This window comes from Suricata suricatta, chromosome 5 (assembly GCF_006229205.1).
Source record: "Suricata suricatta isolate VVHF042 chromosome 5, meerkat_22Aug2017_6uvM2_HiC, whole genome shotgun sequence".
Taxonomy (NCBI): domain Eukaryota; kingdom Metazoa; phylum Chordata; class Mammalia; order Carnivora; family Herpestidae; genus Suricata; species Suricata suricatta.
Genome location: NC_043704.1, coordinates 111,945,228 through 111,956,022, shown reverse-complemented (window position 1 = coordinate 111,956,022; position 10,795 = coordinate 111,945,228). Strand labels below are relative to the sequence as shown.

Genomic DNA, 10,795 nt, shown 5'->3' with positions numbered 1-10,795 from the left:
GTCATAGATCAGTGCCACCCACAATCAGGGGGCCGAGAACTTTGGGTACTTGTTGAAACTTTACCGATTGTCTCCAAGGCGTATCAGACGCTGGCAGAGAGCAGCAGACACGACTCACTGCTTTCTTTGAACTCTCTCCCCTTTCGCTGGGGCCAGTTCATTAGCTGCCAACAGGCTGCAGCCTCATCTCCCCACTGCGGCCACCTGACACCGCTTTGGGCTTTGTTCCTGCACCACTGGAACTGCGTGGCAAAATCAGATCCGAGTCCACCTTATCACGGGTACTGCAGAGGAGCCTGCTCTCGGGTTTTAGATGTCCGTCTGCATTTGGCTTTTCTTTCTGCTGCCACCCGCCTAGCTATCTGACCTGCTCTCCTGGGCTGTGACTTCTAACCTAGCCATGGAATGCCTACCGCACACCAGACTCTCTGTGGGGACTCTAGGATGCACAGGGCATGGGCCATACCCTCAGGGACCAGACAGATCAGCTGGAGAGAGAGGAACGTGCACTAAGAACAACACTCTTAGTAGCCTGCCCCTCTACGTTCTCCAGTCTCTAGAGAGGCCCTCTCCAGGTGTCTGTTGGATATCAGTGCCAATCAGAGGTACAATGTGAGAAACTAAAATATTTCTCCTTGGGGGTCATAAAGAGTCATCAGTCGCATTTATGGGGAAAGTGTAGACAAATGTGGGTAATATATACACGCTGGGTGTATAGAGGATAGGAAATTCTCATATACTGAGAAAGGTCATTAGATTTGTTTTGATGCCATGCATATGCTAGCTGTGATCTTTCATTAGAATTAAAAAAAATTTTGGTAGCTAGTCCCTAAGATCATAATAGGAATCTCTAGGAAACTTGATAAATGCAGGTGAGGGATAGGACAGATGTCTTATTTCAGTGTAAACCTGAGCAATGTGGCCCCAGTGAATCCCATCCATTTTTAGTTTCTTGTCCCTCCTCTGCAAGGTAACATAGGAGTGACACTCACAGAAAAGATGAACAGAACTCCCAAGGGAGCGTGCGGCTCTTTTGTTTTTCTTCATCCATTGATCTCTCCACATTGAAGACACCGTATTTAAGACCCTGGTGAAACGTGGCCACAAAGCATTCCCTTCAGACTTTTTTCTGTAAGGGAGAAAAAAAAGCAGTTTCAAAGAACTGATCTTACTTTTTTTTGTTGGAGGCTTCTGAGTTCTGTCTGTCGAAAGAACATTCTGCTAATTAGTCAGACAGCCGGTGAGTTGGGGCTGCTTGGTTTTTAAGGGAATCAGCACCGAGTGTAAGGATCTCTGACAGTTGGGATTTCTGCTTTCAGTTTGCTAACACTGAGTTCCCCTCTGTTGTGATCAAAAAAGTCCGGCCCTTCTGTGGTTCCAAGCAGCACTGAATATTTGAACACAGGCCTGTGTGTGGGATGGAAGAAGAAGTGCTCAGGAATTTATTTTCCTCCCTGGTCCTAACTTTGCCACTTAATAGATGTGACACTTTCATCAAGTCATCAAAATGTTCCTGGTCTTAGTTTTCCTGATCTTTATATTGGGTAGGAGGAGAACACAATAACACCTGCCCACTAGGATGTTCGGAGACGTTTCTGGATGATTGTGCCTGCAGCTATGGGTCACCACAGGAGACCTGCCTGGCGGCTCAGTAGTGGACTCACAGCCATTACCCTTGTGGGGTGGAGGAGGGTCAGGCTTGTGTCTGAGATGTCAGGGGGCGTGTCTTCTGGGAGGCGGGGAAAATCTGTGGGTGTCCTTGTTGCAGGTGGACATCCTGAAGGCAAATAGTAATTTTTTTTTCCTTTGGAAAGTGTGATGGTTAATTATTCTGTATCAGCTTAACTGGGCCCTAGGGTGCCCAGATATCTGGCCAAATATTATTCTAGGTATGTCTGTGACGATGTTTTTGGATGAGATTAACATTTGAATCAGTAGACTTGTCTAATGTGGTGGGCCCTGCCAAATATGTTGAAGGCCCGAATAGTACGAAAAGGCTAACTGTCCCAGGAATAAGAGGGAACCACTCCTGCCTGATTGCCGTCACACAGAGACTTCGGTCATTTCCTGCTTTTGGACTTGAACTAAAACATCGATTCTTCCCGCACCTTGATCCTACCCACCTTCAGATGGGAACTTACCCCCTCAGCAATCCTGGGTCTCCAGCTTGCCGGCTTTGGGTCTTGTCAGCTTCCATATCCACATGAACCAATTCCTTATAATAAGTCTCTCTGTATATTTATTCTATTGGTTCTGTTTCTCTGACTAGTACAGAACGTCACCCTTTCCTCTCTCATTGCTTCTGTTTGAAACCAGACTCTTCTCACGTCAGATATGAACAATAGCAGTAAAACTGATCTTTTTGTTTCAGCCCTCAGAGGAGTCTTTCTAAAATTACCTTTTGTCTTTTGCTACTTGAAAACCCAATGGCCCCATCACCTAGATAAAGTGAGGACCCCCCAGCCTGCTGTTTAAGACCCCACTTTATTGCACTTCCCACCATTCTTCCCATAAACTGTCCGCTTATCTGCTAGGATATCATCACTATTTTCCAACGAATGTGCATTTTCTCAACTCCCAGCTGTTGTCTATGCGATTCCTCCTGCCAGGCATGCCTTGCCCTGCAGCCCAACCTACACATAATCTCATTTTTGCCATGAGACTGTTACAGCCATTGCAACCCATTGGTTTGGGAAACAACCGCCTGAGTTTCTGAGCTCAGGAATGGTCACAGTAAGTGAAGCAGGGGGAGAAACAGGTTTGATGGGGAAATGATTTGGTAAATACGGTAGCATTTTATTGTTGTTGCTGTTGGTTTGTTTCTCCTTTCGAAATCACACTGGATTTCAATGAAAGAAATGTTATTCAGGGGAAATCTTCTCTAAAAACTTCTTGTCTGATGGTCATCTGATGATCTTCTTGAAATCTAATTTAAAAAGTAGAAATAGGGGTGCTTGGGTGGCTCAGTCCTAACTCTTGATTTCAGCTGAGGTCATGATCCCAGGGTCATGGGATCAAAACTCACATCAGGCTCCATGCTGAGCGTGGAGGCTGCTTAAGATTTTCTCCCCACTTCCCCCAGGCTTGTGGGCTCTCTCGCTCTCTGTCTCTGTCTCAAAAAAAAAGCAGAAATAATTTAATTTTTTTCTAGTTAGAAAAGGATAAAATGCTTAAAAAAGAAGAAGACTAGAGGGGTGGCTGGGTGGCTCAATCAGCTAAGCATCCGGCTCAGCTCAGGTCATGGTCTCACAGTTTGTGAGTTTGACCCCCGCATGGGGCTCTGTGCTGACAGCTCAGAGCCTGGGGCCCCCTTTGGATTCTGTGTCTCCCTCTCTCTCTGTAGCACCCCCACTCACAAGCTCGCTCTCTCTCTCTCAAGAATAAATGAAACATTAAAAACATTTAAAAAAAAAGAAGACTAGAAAGAAAGATTTAGAGAAGTAATTACCTGTATTTCCCCTCTGGCTTTAAAAAGGGCATGTTACAAATTTTTAAAAAGGAATTATGTCATATATACCCTTTATCCACGTTTATTCATCATATTCAACAATATCTTGTGAATGTCTCTCATATCACTAAATGTAGATCTCAATAATAATTTTTAATGACTGTGTAGGGGTAGAGTAAAATATATTTAATTAATCCTGTAGTGATAAATACTTAGCTTATTTCAATGTTTCAGTTTTACAAACAACTGTATCTCCAGTTATTTTCTTGAAAGAAATCTTGAATGTGCGACATTATAATTTGTATAGTTGGGTTTGGAAAGTTATATTGATTTTTAGAGACAAAACCTGCAGGCGTTCATTGTAAACAGAAGAAAATAGAGAGATAAGCAAAAGGAAGATAAAATTACCCATAATTCCATCTCTCAGTGGTAAACTATACCTCGGTTTTGAAAGTGTTGCATCCTGGAGTTGACAGAACAATTGCTACAATATTCTGATCATTTTCTTCTATTTTCCTCTTTGCCAAGTCATCAAAATTTTAGCAGGAGACTTATGTTATAAAACCCACTGATGTTTTCACATTTTACACATTATTACTATTATATCTTAGAGCTTATAATTAGGTATTTAGGTATTATAATTAGGTATTTCAGTGAAATCAAGGTTAATTCTGATGTGATACATTGCAAATGTCAAGACGGAAAATCAAGCCTCTACTGATCTATGTCTTATCATCCATATCTTTAAAAAGCCTTTTTTTTTTTTTTTTAGCTTCAGGCTCCTGACTTGGAAAGTGATCTGATGCCACAGTGCTATGTCACCTTCCTCCAGAAACAGAGTTCACATGCTGGGATCATGTGTTAGGAAGTTCCCATCCACCCACATCATTGCTTTTTGAGGAAACAGTGCTTCTGTCTGGATTATTCCACCTTTTTATCATACTCCTTCATTGCTGCTGCATTCCCCAGGACATGTCTGGTGAGCACCCCGAATTTGGGATGCGCCTCTTAACTTTTTTTAGGTTTCCCTCTGCTTAGTGTAGTGTCTGGTTTATAGTAGCCACTTACATAATCAAGTTTGGAATCCAATTATCTACTGGAATAACAAGAGGACAGTGAGAGAAACAGAAACATTTTGACTTTCGCGGGCCATGAAGAACACAAGGGCCTTTCTTTCACTTTAAAAAACAGAGTTAAAATCATATGTATATTTAATCGCATTGGTATAAAGGCCAATATAATCCAGGCTGGATTTAGTATTACATACTCATTTTTATTTTATTCCTTTTTGTTCTTATTTTAAAGGAATAACACATGTTCATAGGCACTGTGTCTAATGGATAAGGTGCCCATCTGTGTTCGAAAGCTAAAGACAAATAAATGCAGTTCTAGAGGGAAATGATTCTGGGATTAGCCAGGGCTTTTTACTTTTGCACTATTCTCCAACAGCTTTCTACAGTTCACACAGTGTGCATGTGCGTCCTATTGTCATGTGATCATCACAATAGCCCTGTGTTAATTACTGCTATTATTCCTCATTTTTCAGAAAAGTAACCCAAGGCCTACAGGTAGGAAATTAAAGCTCAAGTCCTACAGTTAGTAAATGGCGGGTTTGGGCTATTGTTCATTGCAGCAAGTTCAGTCTGGCTCCGGCAAGAGACAAGAAGACAGGGCCCAGATGCTCGGGGGCTACGGGCCCAGGAGTATTCATTTATCCTGAGCTTGTGAGCAGACAGCAAAGGGTTGTCAGCAGAGAGGGAGAATGATTGCAAAGTTGGCGTAGTAACCGAGGTAAGAAACCATGAGGGTGGTAGAGATGCAGAGAAGTGCGCAGGCTGGAGAGAGAGGGTGATGAAGTAGAATGTGCAGGGCTTGACGTCCAGAGACTGTGCCCCTAGGATGCTGGGGGAAGGAAGAGAGTCAGGTATCGTGCGCTGGCTTCTGGAACACACCATGATCTCTCTTCCCTCCGTGTCTTCGCACAGGCTGCTTCTTGCTTCTGACTGGGCCCTTTCCCCACTTTTCACCCAAGTAACTGTTTGCCATTCTGCACTCAGCTAAGGAATCCCATCTCTCTGGGGACCTTCCATAACTGTCAAGATCCAACAGGAAGGAGATGGCACATTATTATTGAGGAATTGGGGAAAATTAGGAAAGAGATTAGTTATGAAGGTGTGAGCAGATTTAAGAAAATGAAAATGTGGTTTCAGGTTTAAAAGAACTCCACAGCTAGCGGTTCTATTACCATCACAGAGGCTGGACAGGGCAGGCAAGGAGGTTACAAGTCCCCAGAGCTAAGGGTTATATGTCACAGGCTACCTGACAGGAGCTGCATCCCTCACGAGGGGATACAGCCATTCTGCAATGATCCTCCGGGAGGAATCTCAGAGAAGTAGCATCCCAGCCTTACCCTCTTCCCTCCCACTTGTCTGTTGCTAGGACTCCCCACTGACTAGATCCGTGAGTGGTGGGCATTGAGCCCATGAGGTGGTGCCTACCAGGCAGCCCCACAGCACAAAGCAGGCTGGAGAGAGGTCTTGAGAGGCAAATGGAAGACACCCACGACACCTTCCCAGTCCTCCTCCTCAGTCTCTCCTATTAGGTCCCCTGTGATTCTCACCTCCCAGCATTGCTCTGTCTCCCAAATGCACCCCCACACAGTAGACTCCAAAGGGTATCTGCCCAATCTTATCCATCTTTGTATCTTCCACACCTAGCACAGAGCCTGGCACACAGTGAGGACTCCATAAATGTTGAATAAAGAAAAATCTCACTCGTCAAATGCAAATTTTATATAGAAAATAAATTTTTTAATCTATTATCAGCTGGTGTCTCAGGGTGTTTATGGAAAGAAAGAATACATTTCAGAATTATAAGTTTGAAGTTAATGTCCCCTGAGGACAGCACTTCCTGGTTTTTTTCTTTTTCTTGGTGGATCAGTGTGTCATCAGTCAATAAACATGGAGTGGCTTCCCCTCTGAGGAAACAGAATTCCTACCAGAAATGAACAGGTGTCTACCATTCCTTTTTCTTTTGCAAGAAAGCTAATGCCTAGCAACTGAAAGCAGTGACTACATCATTTCATGCAACTTATATAGATGGGATGGATCAAACAGAAAAGTGTGTTGGAAAATTACATTTGCCAGGTTGATGCAATAGCACAGAACTCACAGCTGTTTGCAGCTCTGCTATGTTTATGGGAGGACACAGTGCGGCCATCAGACGTAGAGAGGATGACCGAGTTGCAGACCCCAGCACTCTGTCCTGTCTGCCCTGCTCCTCCATTTTCACAGCCATCCCAGGTCACTTCCTCTTTCAGCCTGTCCTACACTGAGGAAATGGGGAAAATTTGTTCTGGCAGTAGTTTTCATCACATTATAATTATTCTCTAGCCTAATGTTCAAACCCTTTTGACAAGTGTCTCCCATTCCACCCTTAGTGATGTTAACATCTCTCGTAGTAATTGGTTCTCAATCCTGCACCTCCAGCTCCTCTCACCACCTATTGTTAAAAGCAAACCTTCTGTCTTCACTTTTCTGTAAATTCTCCCTACTTCCCATACCTAATAGGCACTCAAGGGGGGGTTCTGATTAATAATCCACTTCGATATACCTGCTCCATACATGTCTCCATAGTAACTGTACACTTTGCTAAGAGTTGACGGCAACACTGTGTGGTGACTTGGCATCTTCCCATCCAGCCACTAATCCGGTAGATGGACGAGTTTATTGCTACCCCTTCAAAGCCTAGAGAGCTCTGCCCTTCGTGAAAACTCAGCAGCATTGCCAGCTTGCCACCTGATTCCTCTCTGCCTCCAAACACAATGCAAAACAAGCTCCTGTTTCCACGCAGCACATAAATAGAGATTGTTCTTCAACTTCAGAAATGTCCTTGGCACAGAATGTACGAGCCTACCAGGCACAGGATTTCTCTGTCCTCATCTTACTGGGGCATGGAGGAGATCTTGGTGGCCCCAGGCAGGAGCCCCAACGGGAAGTGAATCTTTACCTCTCCTGAGTGTCCTGTGTTAGTTAAAGAGGGAGTAAATGTTCCTCCATCAGTTGCCAGAACCTGGAGCCAAAGCCACAGGAATCTGTGGATGGATCCCATGCGGCCTCCTTCTCAGAGGTCCTATTACCAGGCAGCGCTGTCCCGTCACACAGCTCTAGGTAAATGGCGCTCTCTGGGGCTGTAAGCTATGGAGGGCCGGGTGCCAAGCATTGTCTTGAGCACAGCGACTCCACTGGTTGTGCTGTCTGTGTGCCTTCGCTCCTCTGGATGTATTCTTTGGTCTTCTCCACTCTGCTCTGTGTCCCAGGAGTGCAACTGCTTTGCCCTCCAACTCCCTATTAAATAAGGGGGAGCACCAGCAGGAGATGGGCAGGTAGGGACGGAGGAGAGTGACCGGCGAAACTGCCGCCTGCCAGGCTGCTGTGGGTTTGCAGCTAAGGGCCGCAGCTCCTGTCAGGCAGCCCTGCCCGTTCACCACCTCTCTCAGAGCTCTGGCAAACACTGAGGGCCCTGGTGTCACCGGCCCCGGGGGGTTGCGCTCTCTTTTGCTGCCCTCATCTTTCTAAGTGGTTCCCTCATTATACTACTGTTTCAATTTGACTCAATCTGAGGGTGCCGTCCTCACTTTCTTGAAGTCACCCGGACTGGTTGATTCTCTGGGATTCCTCTTCCCAGGGTCTTTGCAGAGTGGCCATGTCCCCTCCTAAAGACCAAGCTTACATTGCTGTGGAGGAGAGGCAGATAACAGACCATAAATGTAATTTATATAATTTTACTTTTTAAAAAAATGTTTCATTCTTTTTGAGAGAGACAGAGAGATACAGAGCATGAGCAAGGGAGGGGCAGAAAGAAAGGGAGCCACAGACTCCAAAGCAGGTTCCAGGCTCTGAGCTGTCAGCACAGAACTTGAGGCAGGACTTGAACTCACAAACCACGAGATCCTGACCTGAGCCAAAGTTGGATGCCTAACTGACTGAGCCACCCAGGCACCCCTGTAATTTGTATAATTTTAGAAAGTGATAAGGGCTAAAAAAAATGTTAATTGGGCAATAGGATGGTAAAGAACTAGGGGAGGAGAGGTGCTTACTGAGAGTGGCCTGGAGAGGCCTTTCTGAAGAGGTGACACCTGACGTAACACCATAATGATGAGAACAAGGCAGCTGCCCCAACATACGGGGAAAGAACATTCCTGACTGAGAACGGCAGATGCAAAAAGCCCCAAATGGGAAAGAGTTTGAAGACAGGAAGTTAGGGGACCAGAGGAGAGTAGCCGGAGAGGCCAGGGTGGCGGGGCAGAAAGGAGTTTGGATTTTACCCTGAGGGCCCTGGGGCTGGGGTGCTGTGAAGGTCACTGACCTAATAGAGATCTGATGCAACAATGGAAAGGTTTAACTGAAGGAGATGTAATAAAAGGACTATTTGTTCACACAGGCGTGAGCAGGGTGGGGGAAGCAACAAAGGGTGGGTGAGCAGGAACTAGTGACAGAGGGAAGCTCTTGTCACCCCTGCACCTGGAGGGGACAAGGAGAGGGAGCTCTCACCAGCAGGTGGCAAGAGAAGGAGCCATGCAGGAGGGGCCCCCAACAGGAGCTGTGTCAGACAGTGACTTGCAAATGCCTTTCTGCCTGGGGGTTTCAAGAGCAGAGATGGAGTTGGATTACAGCAGGCCCTGAGCTGCTTGAGGTAAGGGTCCCGTTCAGAAGGAGGACCAGAAGGTCGAGACTTCCAAGAATGACCGAGCACATCTGATATGGAGCAGAGAAGATGCTGGAAAGAAGGAATTTTGTTTTCCAATGATTGCCCTTAGTTCCAATATTTGTCAGCAGGCCCTAACGATTTCCGGAAGTATTAACACCGTCAGGGCTCAGTTGGGAGACAGAGGCTCAGGGGGAAGGCAGTGACAAGCAGTGGGGGCCGTGGTCAAAGGCAAGCGCTTGCCCCACGGAAGGGTGCTCCAATGGAAGTGTCTCGGGACCCGAGTTCAGGAGAGCTGTCTGCTACCTGAGCCAGACCACAGCTTCAGGGGTGCTCATTCAGTCAGCTTCCCCAGCTGGCAGAACTTTCCAAAGTCCTTTTATTGCTGGGCTCCGGTGGCTGTGTGGGGCCAGGAGAGCCAACCGGGTGCTGCTTTGGGCTGAGGGCTGTCCATCAGCAGGCCCGTCCAGACTGGCAAAGACAGATGGCCCTCCAAGCTTTGCTCCTAAATTTAGAGAGCAGGGTTCTTATTAAGATGAAATTCCAGGGCAAGAAAACACTGTGGGGGCTATTCAGGGAAAGTAAATATATAGTCTTTTTTTCCCCCTTTCTAGTTTCTGTCTCCTGGTAAGGTACATCTGGGGAAAAACAAAACCAAAAAGTAAGCATTCTCTTCAGAAACCTTGGCTGCCCCCCACTGGCATTTGTCTTTTTCAGTGGTTTCCAAATATTTTTAGGCACAGAACTCTTTGCAAAACAAAATCTGCCACAGAATCTTCACATATAACACAGGCAAAACCCAAGTGGCCATTTTCTAGACTCCTCCACAGAATCGGATTCTAACAACTTCTAGCAGGAGCACCCTGAGTGCATGTATGTGGAAGGAGATATAGTTTGCATACTATAAAATCTACCCTTCGGGCACCTGGCTGGCTCACTCAGTTAAGAGTCAGACTCTGGATTTCGGCTCAAGTCGTGATCTCACAGTTCGTGAGTTCAAGCTCGGCATCAGCTCTGCGCTGCTTAGGATTCTTTCTCTTTCCCTCTCTCTCTCTCTGCCCCTCCCCTGCTAGCACATACTTTCTCTCAAAATCAATAAATAAATACTAAAAAAAATTTTGTTTCCTTTACCCTTTTTAGGCATACAGTGAGATGAGTGTTGACCCCGTCTTGTAATAACACCACAATCCAGATACAGAACAGCCCCGTCCACCCCCAGTGTCCCTCATGCCCCTTTGTAGTTCACCACCCCCACCAAGCCCTGCAGCCACCGATCTGATTTCTGCCCCTGAAGTTTTGCTTTTCCAGAATGTCATATCTATAAATGGAGTCACGCAGTATTGAACCGTTTGTGCCTGGCTTCTTCCACGTAGCCTAATGCTTTTGAGAGTCATCCATGATTGAGAAGTCAATTTTTCTTTTGTGGTTTTCTTTTCTTTTTTAAAATGTTTATTTATTTTTGAGAGAAGGAGAGAGAAGAGAGAGGGCGAGCACGAGCAGGGGACCGGCAGAGAGAAAGGGAGACACTGAATCTGAAGCAGGTTCCAGGCTCTGAGCTGTCAGCACAGAGCCCGACGCAGGGCTTGAACTCACAAACCGTGAGATCATGAACTGAGCTGATGTCAGACACTTAACCAACTG

General features: G+C 45.9%; 1 long non-coding RNA gene across 1 annotated transcript; it reads left to right on the top strand.

Annotated features, from left to right (window-relative positions):
* Nucleotides 1–8,928: 8,928 nt before the first annotated feature.
* On the top strand, nt 8,929–10,494 carry LOC115292786. The gene is made up of 2 exons (XR_003909132.1): nt 8,929–9,142; nt 10,295–10,494. It is a non-coding gene; the product is annotated as an uncharacterized LOC115292786 (long non-coding RNA).
* The last annotated feature ends 301 nt before the right edge of the window (nt 10,495–10,795 follow it).